Source organism: Pecten maximus, unplaced genomic scaffold, assembly GCF_902652985.1.
Source record: "Pecten maximus unplaced genomic scaffold, xPecMax1.1, whole genome shotgun sequence".
Taxonomy (NCBI): Eukaryota; Metazoa; Mollusca; class Bivalvia; order Pectinida; family Pectinidae; genus Pecten; species Pecten maximus.
Window position 1 is genome coordinate 3,950 of NW_022980035.1, and position 10,479 is coordinate 14,428.

A 10,479-nucleotide genomic window follows, 5' to 3' on the forward strand; every position below is an offset into this window, starting at 1 on the left:
TTAGACACTGTCCAATATTTCTAGTACCGACCAGGAAAAATAGTCAAAATTGAAGAATAATAGGACACATCACCTAGTTTTAGACAGTAACGAGAGAATTAGATAGTATACATCTTTTTTTAGACATCGAGGGAAATAATAGACACTGAAAACAATATTAGTGCCTATCACAGAAGTATTAGGTACATTTCACAAAATTCGGCTTGAAGGCAAAAAACTAGTGTGTGAATTTCATAATTAGATATGTTTCTGAAAAAATAGTCTGTGCTGTGCTAAATTAGTGCTTATTTGGTAAAATTGGTGAAAAATTCTAAATTAGGAGAAAATATGAAAAAACTAGGACATTCGTGTCTCCCAGTGACATATCCTCCGGGGTCCAGCAACTACTACCTTACGATGTATTATACGACGTGACACTATTTCACCAGACTGCTGAAGTCTTGGAAGGTATATATACTATACAGAATTCGTATTTACCGTGTAATAGATATTTATTGAATATCAACATTAAGCACGTATTCGTATACACGTAGTATTAGCCGGTATATATTGATATATACCGTATATACATTGTACTTAGTCCGGCTGTTTTTATGTTTCAGGGGTTTTTATGTTTGTACGTCTGGAAATGTCTCCGGTTACTAAATAAATAAAGAACCAGCAGGAATTTGGGAGTTTGTTATTATGTCCCGCATTTTCTTCCTGTGACATTTGGCGCCCACGTAGGGACCGGAGTTCGACGACGATACCCCAGTGTTTTGGAAAATGGTTCCCGACGATATAAAACAACCATGTAGCTACGTTTTGCAGTCCTCATATTGTCGAACACAGGAATTTTGTCAACAAGGTATATTTTCAACTTTAATTCCACGACCAGGCCGTCTTGAGCAAAAAATGAAAGCAATTAAACTGAAAACTAATCCATATCAAAAGGCACTATTATACCACTTTTCTGGTGTGTTTGAAAGTTGCGTGAAGTTATCTTGAACAGGTTTGGAGCTCTGCTTTAGACGGACAAATGGACAGATGGAACCCATCTGTCAACTTTTTGTCAAGCTTTGATATGAGGTGTAGGTTAACTATATTATTTTTGCAATTTAACAATACCAACCATGAAATATGATGGGTGCCACTCTTCATTCCATGATTTCACAACGGACAACGCCTCTCTGATATTAGGTATTGTTTCGTCTTCTGTTACGAACTGGCAAACTGGAACATAATCCACATTGGTCTTCACTACCAAAAGGAATAGAGGTAGGGCATACTTTGTTGTTTTGTACGTTGCATCGAGCAAACATAAATTGTTACCGTACAAATGTAACAGTCGCCGTTGCCAGTTCTCTTGGTGCACAAACAGGAACTTTGAGGAAGAACCATTTTCACAATCAGTAGCTGGTCGAAAGAAAATATTTCTGGTTGGGTCTTCTAATTTCAAACTTTCCAAACGATTTTTTAAATTTTCCTGATCAACGGAGGATGAATTTTTGGAAGACAGGGAAAGATATATGTGATTTTTTATATCCTTGTTGGTCGGATAGAAAGACCGATCTAAGGCAACAGGCTTCAAAACATTTCTTTCAAATTTTACGTCTACAAATGTTTTCAGCAATCTTGTAACCACGGCAACATGTGTGATGCCATCGTTGACAAATTCTTTTGCTCTGAGGTGACGGGCCTCCTATGTAAGCCTATATTGAAATGCGCTGAGGTGACGGGCCTCTTATTTAAGTCAGTATAGAGATGTTCGTAGTTGACGGGCCTCCTATGTTAGCCTATATAAAGATCTGCTGAGGTGACGGGCCTTCCATTTAAGTCAGTATAGAGATGCGCGGAGGTGACGGGCCTCCTATATAAGTCAGTATAGAGATGCGCTGAGGTGACGGGCCTCTTATATAAGTCAGTATAGAGATGCGCTGAGGTGACGGGCCTCTTATATAAGTCAGTATAGAGATGCTCTGAGGTGACGAGCCTCAAATGTAAGTCATTATAGAGATGCGCTGAGGTGACTGGCCTCCTATGTAAGTCAGTATAGAGATGCTCTGAGGTGACGGGTCTCCTATGTTAGCCTATATAGAGATGCGCTGAGGTGACTGGCCTCCTATGTAAGTCAGTATAGAGATGCGCTGAGGTGACGGGCATCTTATTTAAGTCAGTATAGAGATGCGCTGAGGTGACGGGCCTCCTATTTAAGCCAGTATAGAGATGTTCGTAGGTGACGGGCCTCCTGTGCAAGTCAGTATAGAGATGCTCTGAGGTGACGGGCCTCAAATGTAAGTCATTATAGAGATGCGCTGAGGTGACAGGCTTCAAATGTAAGTCATTATAGAGATGCGCTGAGGTGACTGGCCTCGTATGTAAGTCAGTTTATATATACGCTGAGGTGACGGGCCTCCTATTGAAGCCACTATAGAGATGCTCGTAGTTGACGGGTCTCCAATGTAAGCCTATATAGAGATGCGCTGAGGTGACGGGCCTCCTATGTAAGTCAGTATAGAGATGCGCTGAGGTGACGGGCCTCAAATGTAAGTCATTATAGAAATGCGCTGAGGTGACTGGCCTCCTGTGCAAGTCAGTATAGAGATGCTCTGAGGTGACGGGTCTCCTATGTTAGCCTATATAGAGATGCGCTGAGGTGACGGGCATCTTATTTAAGTCAATATAGAGATGCGCTGAGGTGACGGGCCTCCTATTTAAGCCAGTATAGAGATGTTCGTAGGTGACGTGCCTCCTGTGAAAGTCAGTATAGAGATGCGCTGAGGTGACGGGCCTCCTTTGTAAGTCAGTATAGAAATGCGCTGAGGTGACGGGCCTCCTGTGTAAGCCTTTAAGCTAGTATAGATTTGCGCTTAGGCGACGGGCCTAATGTGTATGGCACTATAATGATGCCCTGAGGTGACAAACCAGATACGTAGATCTCTTTAGAGAAATATGCTGATGTGATGGGTCTTTTAGGTAAGCAAATTTAAAAGTGTACACTACAGGAGTATCAGCAAATTCATATTATTTAACATCATTTCCCCACTCATCTTATCTGACATACTGTAGCTTTAATATATGTTTCTAAGTTACTGTAAGCTATATCTTTTAAGTCTAACAATATTTATATTTAACCCGGGGTCTTTTCCCTTGAAATTAATTACCGTTGATTTATTGCGGTTGGTCCTCTTATGCCCTTTCCCATACTGGCACAGTTTTATGACATGTCTGCCAAAGCTAAATGCAGGTCCATTAATGGGAAGATTAGGATGGTGCCATAACAGACGCCGAACACTGGAGACATCCTCTTTCCTAGATTTATTATCATGCCTGCAAAATATTACCAAAACATGGATATATGTATTGCTTTACATTATGTACCATATATTAATATTTCTATACAATATGTTAATTGTATTATCAACATTACAAGGTGTGTATATATGAATTAGTTTCTTTATTATATATATAGCATAGGTCCATTATGACATGAATCAATATCCTTTATTAATGTGTAGCGAAAAACCGTGGAACTGTCACACCAATTGTAGCGAAAGGTGCTGGTGCTGAGTTTAGAGAAGAAGTAATGTGGGCCTTCAAGAAAACACAATTCAACACCGTATTACAGTTACAGGCTATCTGTATTCAGCAACGTCAGCATTCGTATTCATGGCATCGTTACAGTTCACAGAGTAACTCGCAACACCGCTCTACCATAAGGAATATCTAGTAAAATCGAGCAAAGCAACACATAGGCATATAAAAGTCCAACTTCCCTCCGCTCTCGCCCCTTTTATACAGAAAAATCTGTAGCAGTGCTCGCACGAGTAGAAGGAGCGTGGGCTCCTTTTACTGAAATGTGACAATAATAATACATGCAACACTTCGAAAAAACAATTAGCAACAATAAATGTTGACCTTGTGTAAAATAGATGTCACCGGTACAAGTATGGGGCTAATTAAATATTTGTATATATGATTTACAAATATGTATGTGTCGTCGAGTTACTTGTATTGTGGAAAGTACCTTGTCTATTTATATATTTATAGTAATGTCTGTATCTTGTCTGTAGTTCAGGTGGTCGTCTCGTGATTGTCCTTATTTAGTCTTGTTTGTGCCTTATATGTAAATTAGGGTGTGAAAGTGTGGAAAAGCGTGCAAGAGTGAGAGAACGTTAGATAAAACTCCATAACTCGTGCGAATCATCGCAATTGCCATTTAACCGTTGGCTGAGACACACTCGGAGACACGAATGTCCTAGTTTTTTCATATTTTCTCCTAATTTAGAATTTTTCACCAATTTTACCAAATTAGCACTAATTTAGCACAGCACAGACTATTTTTTCAGAAACATATCTAATTATGAAATTCACACACTAGTTTTTTGCCTTCAAACCGAATTTTGTGAAATGTACCTAATACTTCTGTGATAGGCACTAATATTGTTTTCAGTGTCTATTATTTCCCTCGATGTCTAAAAAAAGATGTATACTATCTAATTCTCTCGTTACTGTCTAAAACTAGGTGATGTGTCCTATTATTCTTCAATTTTGACTATTTTTCCTGGTCGGTACTAGAAATATTGGACAGTGTCTAAAATTGGAGAAAACGACTAGTTTTCTTGGGACAAGGACTAATTTTGACAGATTTGCCTCGGGCTATTTTATGGCACAGCAACACCAGCACTGCTAGCTGTATACTACCTTACCTGGACAGCAGTAATCCCTGACCACCAAGCTCAGTGGCAAGCCCTGGCCTGGAGCGCTCATCCATGAAGCTGTCTTATATAATTACCTAATTGATGGATCAGGTCTTGAAATAATTAGGACACAATAGGGAAATATTTCATCATTGTGATAATTTATTTGTGAAAATTAAAACACATATATCTCAAGTTTAGTGATATGAAAATGACTACCCAAAAAGCTGATGAATATTTCATCAATTAAAGGATTTTTTCAGAAAAATGGAGAACAAACTGTTATATTGAACATGATCATAGACGTATATATCACAATATTGTATGTGTTTTAGTGACTAAATGCTATATCTATCTTTGATAACACAATAGCTTAGCAGATAATGACAATTAGTCAGCGACAGTGGTACATGTATACAGGATAATACAATATTTCACACTTTTCAAGTTTGCATTGTGACACTGTATTTCATTGCATCATAAGCAAAATTATATGTCTGCAAATAGCTTATCTGTCATCATACGTCAAAGTATAAATAGTAATATAATTCATTTTAAATAGTTGTGTTACAATACAAGTAGTATTTTATCAATACTGATCGATTACATGGTGCTATCAGGTTCCTAAAACATCTCCCTTTAGTAGTATCTGTATAATTAGTTTCAAGTGTATCTTATAGCTGGGTATATCTGTAAAAGACTATTGGACTACTTAATTTATCAATGATATAGGCTACTTTATTATAGATATTAAAAGTTATAATGGTTTGTATTCCATGTAAAGGACTTGGTATAAGGTTATGGTATGTAGTAATTGTCGTGAATAGAATAGCAGAAATTGTCAAAATAACAGTTTAGTTTACAGTGTATATATATTCAAAGTTTCAACATTTTGCATTCCATGCATAGGACTTATAGGTTATGGTATGACGTAGGAGAAATTGTCAAAACATCAGCTCATATTAAAGTTGGATAGGACGTAGTGATAAACATAAAAGATATATAATCAAACTTTTCTCCATATACATGAAGAAGCAGATTTTGATAGTATTACATAAAAGCAGGTGAGGTATATTTTTTAGATCACAATGTAACTTATATCATCACTAATGTCAGTAAATAACCCAAAAATAAGACCCTGTTATAAAGTGACACTTCAGTCAATAAACAAAAGAAGTGTAACCTTTCCTATCCTTGGCTTTTGTTTCAGCTCACCCAGGTATCACACCTTTACGCCTGAGTGAGCCCCTCCTAGTCCCTAGCTCTACAGGTAAATACCAACACCAGTATAAGGAGATCAGTATTAAACCAATTATTTATTCTAATTGTTTTCTTTTTTTTTTATTTCCCTCTAAAGCACTGACCAATTTGATAGTTCATAGCTTGAAATATAACTTTATAATATATAAATATAGTTAATATAATAGTAGTTAATTCGGTTTATTACAAGGCGAAATTTTGTCGCCAATACTTTTCTCTATGTACGTTAATGATTTTGAGTCTTTTTTCATCTCTAAATGCAACAGCAAATATGATTTTGAAGAGTTAAGTTTATTTCTTATGTTATATGCTGATGATTTAGTCCTGTTTTCGGAATCTGTCGAAGGTCTACAGAACCTACTAGATAACCTGGACGAGTATTGCTCACAATGGAAATTAACTGTGAATAGTGAAAAAACAAAAGTTGTGGTTTTCCGTAAAGGCGGTAAAATTCGAAATAATGAATCGTGGACTTACCACGGGAAAAAACTTGATAGTGTTGACGAATTTTCTTACCTTGGTGTAAACCTTAGATACAACAATAAATTCACGAATTTACAAAAAAAATTGGCGGACCAAGGACGTAAAGCCATGTTTGCTTTATTTTCTAAATGTTCAAATATGAGTTTAAATTGTAAAACCATGTTGAGTTTGTTTGATACTTATGTAAGTAGTATTCTGTTTTATGCATGTGAAGTGTGGGGCTCGACCAAAGGACCAGATATTGAAAATGTACATGTTCTTTTTTGTAAGAAATTACTTAAGGTTAAAAAATCAACAAATAATGTAACAGTTTACTGGGAACTTGGTCGTTTGCCCTTAGAATATACACGCAGATATAGAATTATTAAATATTGGTTCAAACTACTCGACACAAAAAACTGTATTTTGAATACTGCATATGATTTTTTATTAAGTAAAAACACTGGTTTATCTTTTAATTGGGTACACGGTGTAAAGGAGTTATTATGCTCTTTAGGTTTCGGCGAAATATGGTTCTGTCAATCACCAAATAACTCTGAAACTATTTTACCTTGTATACGACAAAGAATTTTTGACCAAGCCCAACAGTATTTGAGAGATGCATTAGAAAAGTCCTCGAAATGTGTTTTAAATAAACATATTGTGGATAATTTTTCTATTCAGTTTTATTTAACTAAGTATATACCTATGAAATTCAGAATATGTTTATCAAAACTACGCATGTCTGCGCATTCCTTAGCAATCGAAACTGGCCGCTTTAACAATATTGATCGAATTTTGAGACACTGTTTAATTTGTAAATCAACGACTGAGATAGAAGACGAATACCATTTTGTATTAATATGTAATAAGTATACCAATTTAAGAAGACTCCTCATTAAGAAATACTATTGGCAAAAGCCTTCAATGTTCAAATTGATACAGTTATTAAGTGTACAAAATATCAAAGAATTAAGTCGCTTAGGCAAATTTATATTTGAAGCAAACAAAATCCGATCTTTACATCTTTAATCCGTACTCCACTTTGTATTTGTACTGTAGCATTGCTGTTCTATGCCATTATCATGTATTGTTTTGTTTATAATATGTACTTATGGGCCGTATGGCCTACAGTCAATAAAGAAATTGAATTGAATCGTTAAATAATTTTGTGAAATTTTTTTTTGCATGATCACAGGGTACCACCAGGTTCTTTTCATGGAAAGCGACATTCGCCAGTATCTTATCATTTTCAAGATTCAAAGTTGAAGTTTTCATGTACATTTTTTCATGATAGGTTATTCATTATTGATAGTAATATTTAAACTTTTGCCTTACGTTTATATGAGTGTAGGACAAAAGCCCCCCTTCTTCCACATTTCGGATTAACAGTATAGACACTCGATTATTTTTTTTTTGAATAATAATTTACTCCGGATTCTATTTACCCAGGTCAATAAAAAAAAAAAAAAATCTTAAGTTTTAACTATTTTATTTAAAAATAATTGATAGTATTATATAATATCATTATATGTAATACAAAATTCCTAAAGCAAATGAAAATTGAAATTATGTAACACTCTTTAAAATAGCACTTCAATTGCTAAACATGCTTCGGTTTGCCCAGGTAACACACCATCACGCCTGAGTGGGCCTCCCTCAGTCCCCTGCTTTACAGGGAAATATTAACACCTATATATATTAAACATGTTTCATTTTTTGTTTCTCTCTGTAACATTGTGACCAATATGATAATTCAATGAATATATTTTCTTTTAAGTGTAACTGTTGAACTACGACATTTGTCACAGTGTTTCAACGAAAAAATGAAACAAACAAAAAATTAGAATGGGTAATTTGTCTAAACCTTATCTGTTTATCTGGTGTTGGTTGGCATTTACCTATAGAGCAAAAAAACTTTGGGAGGCTCACTCAGGCGTGAAGGTGTGATATCTTGCCAACCTGAAACAAAAGTCAAGGATAGTAAAGGGTAGGCTTCTTTTGTTTCGTGATTAAAGTGTCACTTTGTAACAGGGTCATATTTTTGAGTTGTTTACTAACAGAAAGTGATGACATAAGTTACTTTGTGATCTGAAAGAGGTGATTTGATCTGCTACCATAGTTTTCTTATATTCTACTATATGTATGCTATCACTATGTCCTATCCAACTTTAATATGAGATGATGTTTTGACAATTTCTCCTACTGCATATATCATAACCTGAAAGTCCTATGCATGGAATGCAAAATGTTGCCACTTTGAATATATACAGTAACTACGTAACTATATACTATTATATTACTATTTATACACATAAAGTATGTTGATAGATAAGCTATTAGCCGTCATATTGTGTTAATGATGCAATGAAATACAGTGTCGCAACGCTAACTTGAAAAGTGTGAAATATCCACTTCTGTCGTGAGCTGCATCATTGTATTATCCTGTATACATGTACCACTGTCGCTGACTAATTGTCATTATCTGCTAAGCTATTGTGTTATCAAAGATAGATATAGCATTTAGTCACTAAAACATTTACAATACTGTGATATATACGTCTATGATTATGTTCAATAAACAGTTTGTTCTCCATTTTTCTGAAAAAATCCTTTAATTGATGAAATATTCATCAGCTTTTTGGGTAGTTCTTTTCATATCACTAAACTTTAGACGTATGTGTTTTAATTTTCACAAATAAATTACCACAATGATGAAATATTTCCCTATTATGTCCTAATTATTTCAAGACCTGATCCATCAATTAGGTAATTATATAAGACAGCTTCATGGATGAGCGCTCCAGGCCAGGGCTAGCCACTGAGCTTGGTGGTCAGGGATTACTGCTGTCCAGGTAAGGTAGTATACAGCTAGCAGTGCTGTGGTGTTACTGTGCCATAAAATAGCCCGAGGCAAATCTGTCAAAATTAGTCCTTGTCCCAAGAAAACTAGTCGTTTTCTCCAATTTTAGACACTGTCCAATATTTCTAGTACCGACCAGGAAAAATAGTCAAAATTGAAGAATAATAGGACACATCACCTAGTTTTAGACAGTAACGAGAGAATTAGATAGTATACATCTTTTTTTAGACATCGAGGGAAATAATAGACACTGAAAACAATATTAGTGCCTATCACAGAAGTATTAGGTACATTTCACAAAATTCGGTTTGAAGGCAAAAAACTAGTGTGTGAATTTCATAATTAGATATGTTTCTGAAAAAATAGTCTGTGCTGTGCTAAATTAGTGCTTATTTGGTAAAATTGGTGAAAAATTCTAAATTAGGAGAAAATATGAAAAAACTAGGACATTCGTGTCTCCCAGTGACATATCCTCCGGGGTCCAGCAACTACTACCTTACGATGTATTATACGACGTGACACTATTTCACCAGACTGCTGAAGTCTTGGAAGGTATATATACTATACAGAATTCGTATTTACCGTGTAATAGATATTTATTGAATATCAACATTAAGCACGTATTCGTATACACGTAGTATTAGCCGGTATATATTGATATATACCGTATATACATTGTACTTAGTCCGGCTGTTTTTATGTTTCAGGGGTTTTTATGTTTGTACGTCTGGAAATGTCTCCGGTTACTAAATAAATAAAGAACCAGCAGGAATTTGGGAGTTTGTTATTATGTCCCGCATTTTCTTCCTGTGACATTTGGCGCCCACGTAGGGACCGGAGTTCGACGACGATACCCCAGTGTTTTGGAAAATGGTTCCCGACGATATAAAACAACCATGTAGCTACGTTTTGCAGTCCTCATATTGTCGAACACAGGAATTTTGTCAACAAGGTATATTTTCAACTTTAATTCCACGACCAGGCCGTCTTGAGCAAAAAATGAAAGCAATTAAACTGAAAACTAATCCATATCAAAAGGCACTATTATACCACTTTTCTGGTGTGTTTGAAAGTTGCGTGAAGTTATCTTGAACAGGTTTGGAGCTCTGCTTTAGACGGACAAATGGACAGATGGAACCCATCTGTCAACTTTTTGTCAAGCTTTGATATGAGGTGTAGGTTAACTATATTATTTTTGCAATTTAACAATACCAA

The 10,479-nt window shown here is 35.6% G+C and overlaps 2 long non-coding RNA genes across 2 annotated transcripts; both read left to right on the forward strand.

Annotated features, from left to right (window-relative positions):
* The first annotated feature begins 365 nt into the window (after nucleotides 1-365).
* LOC117319383 lies at nucleotides 366-729 on the forward strand. Its single transcript, XR_004530711.1, has 2 exons — nucleotides 366-447; nucleotides 603-729. It is a non-coding gene; the product is annotated as an uncharacterized LOC117319383 (long non-coding RNA).
* Nucleotides 730-9,734: 9,005 nt separating this feature from the next.
* Nucleotides 9,735-10,098, forward strand: LOC117319384. Its single transcript, XR_004530712.1, has 2 exons — nucleotides 9,735-9,816; nucleotides 9,972-10,098. It is a non-coding gene; the product is annotated as an uncharacterized LOC117319384 (long non-coding RNA).
* The last annotated feature ends 381 nt before the right edge of the window (nucleotides 10,099-10,479 follow it).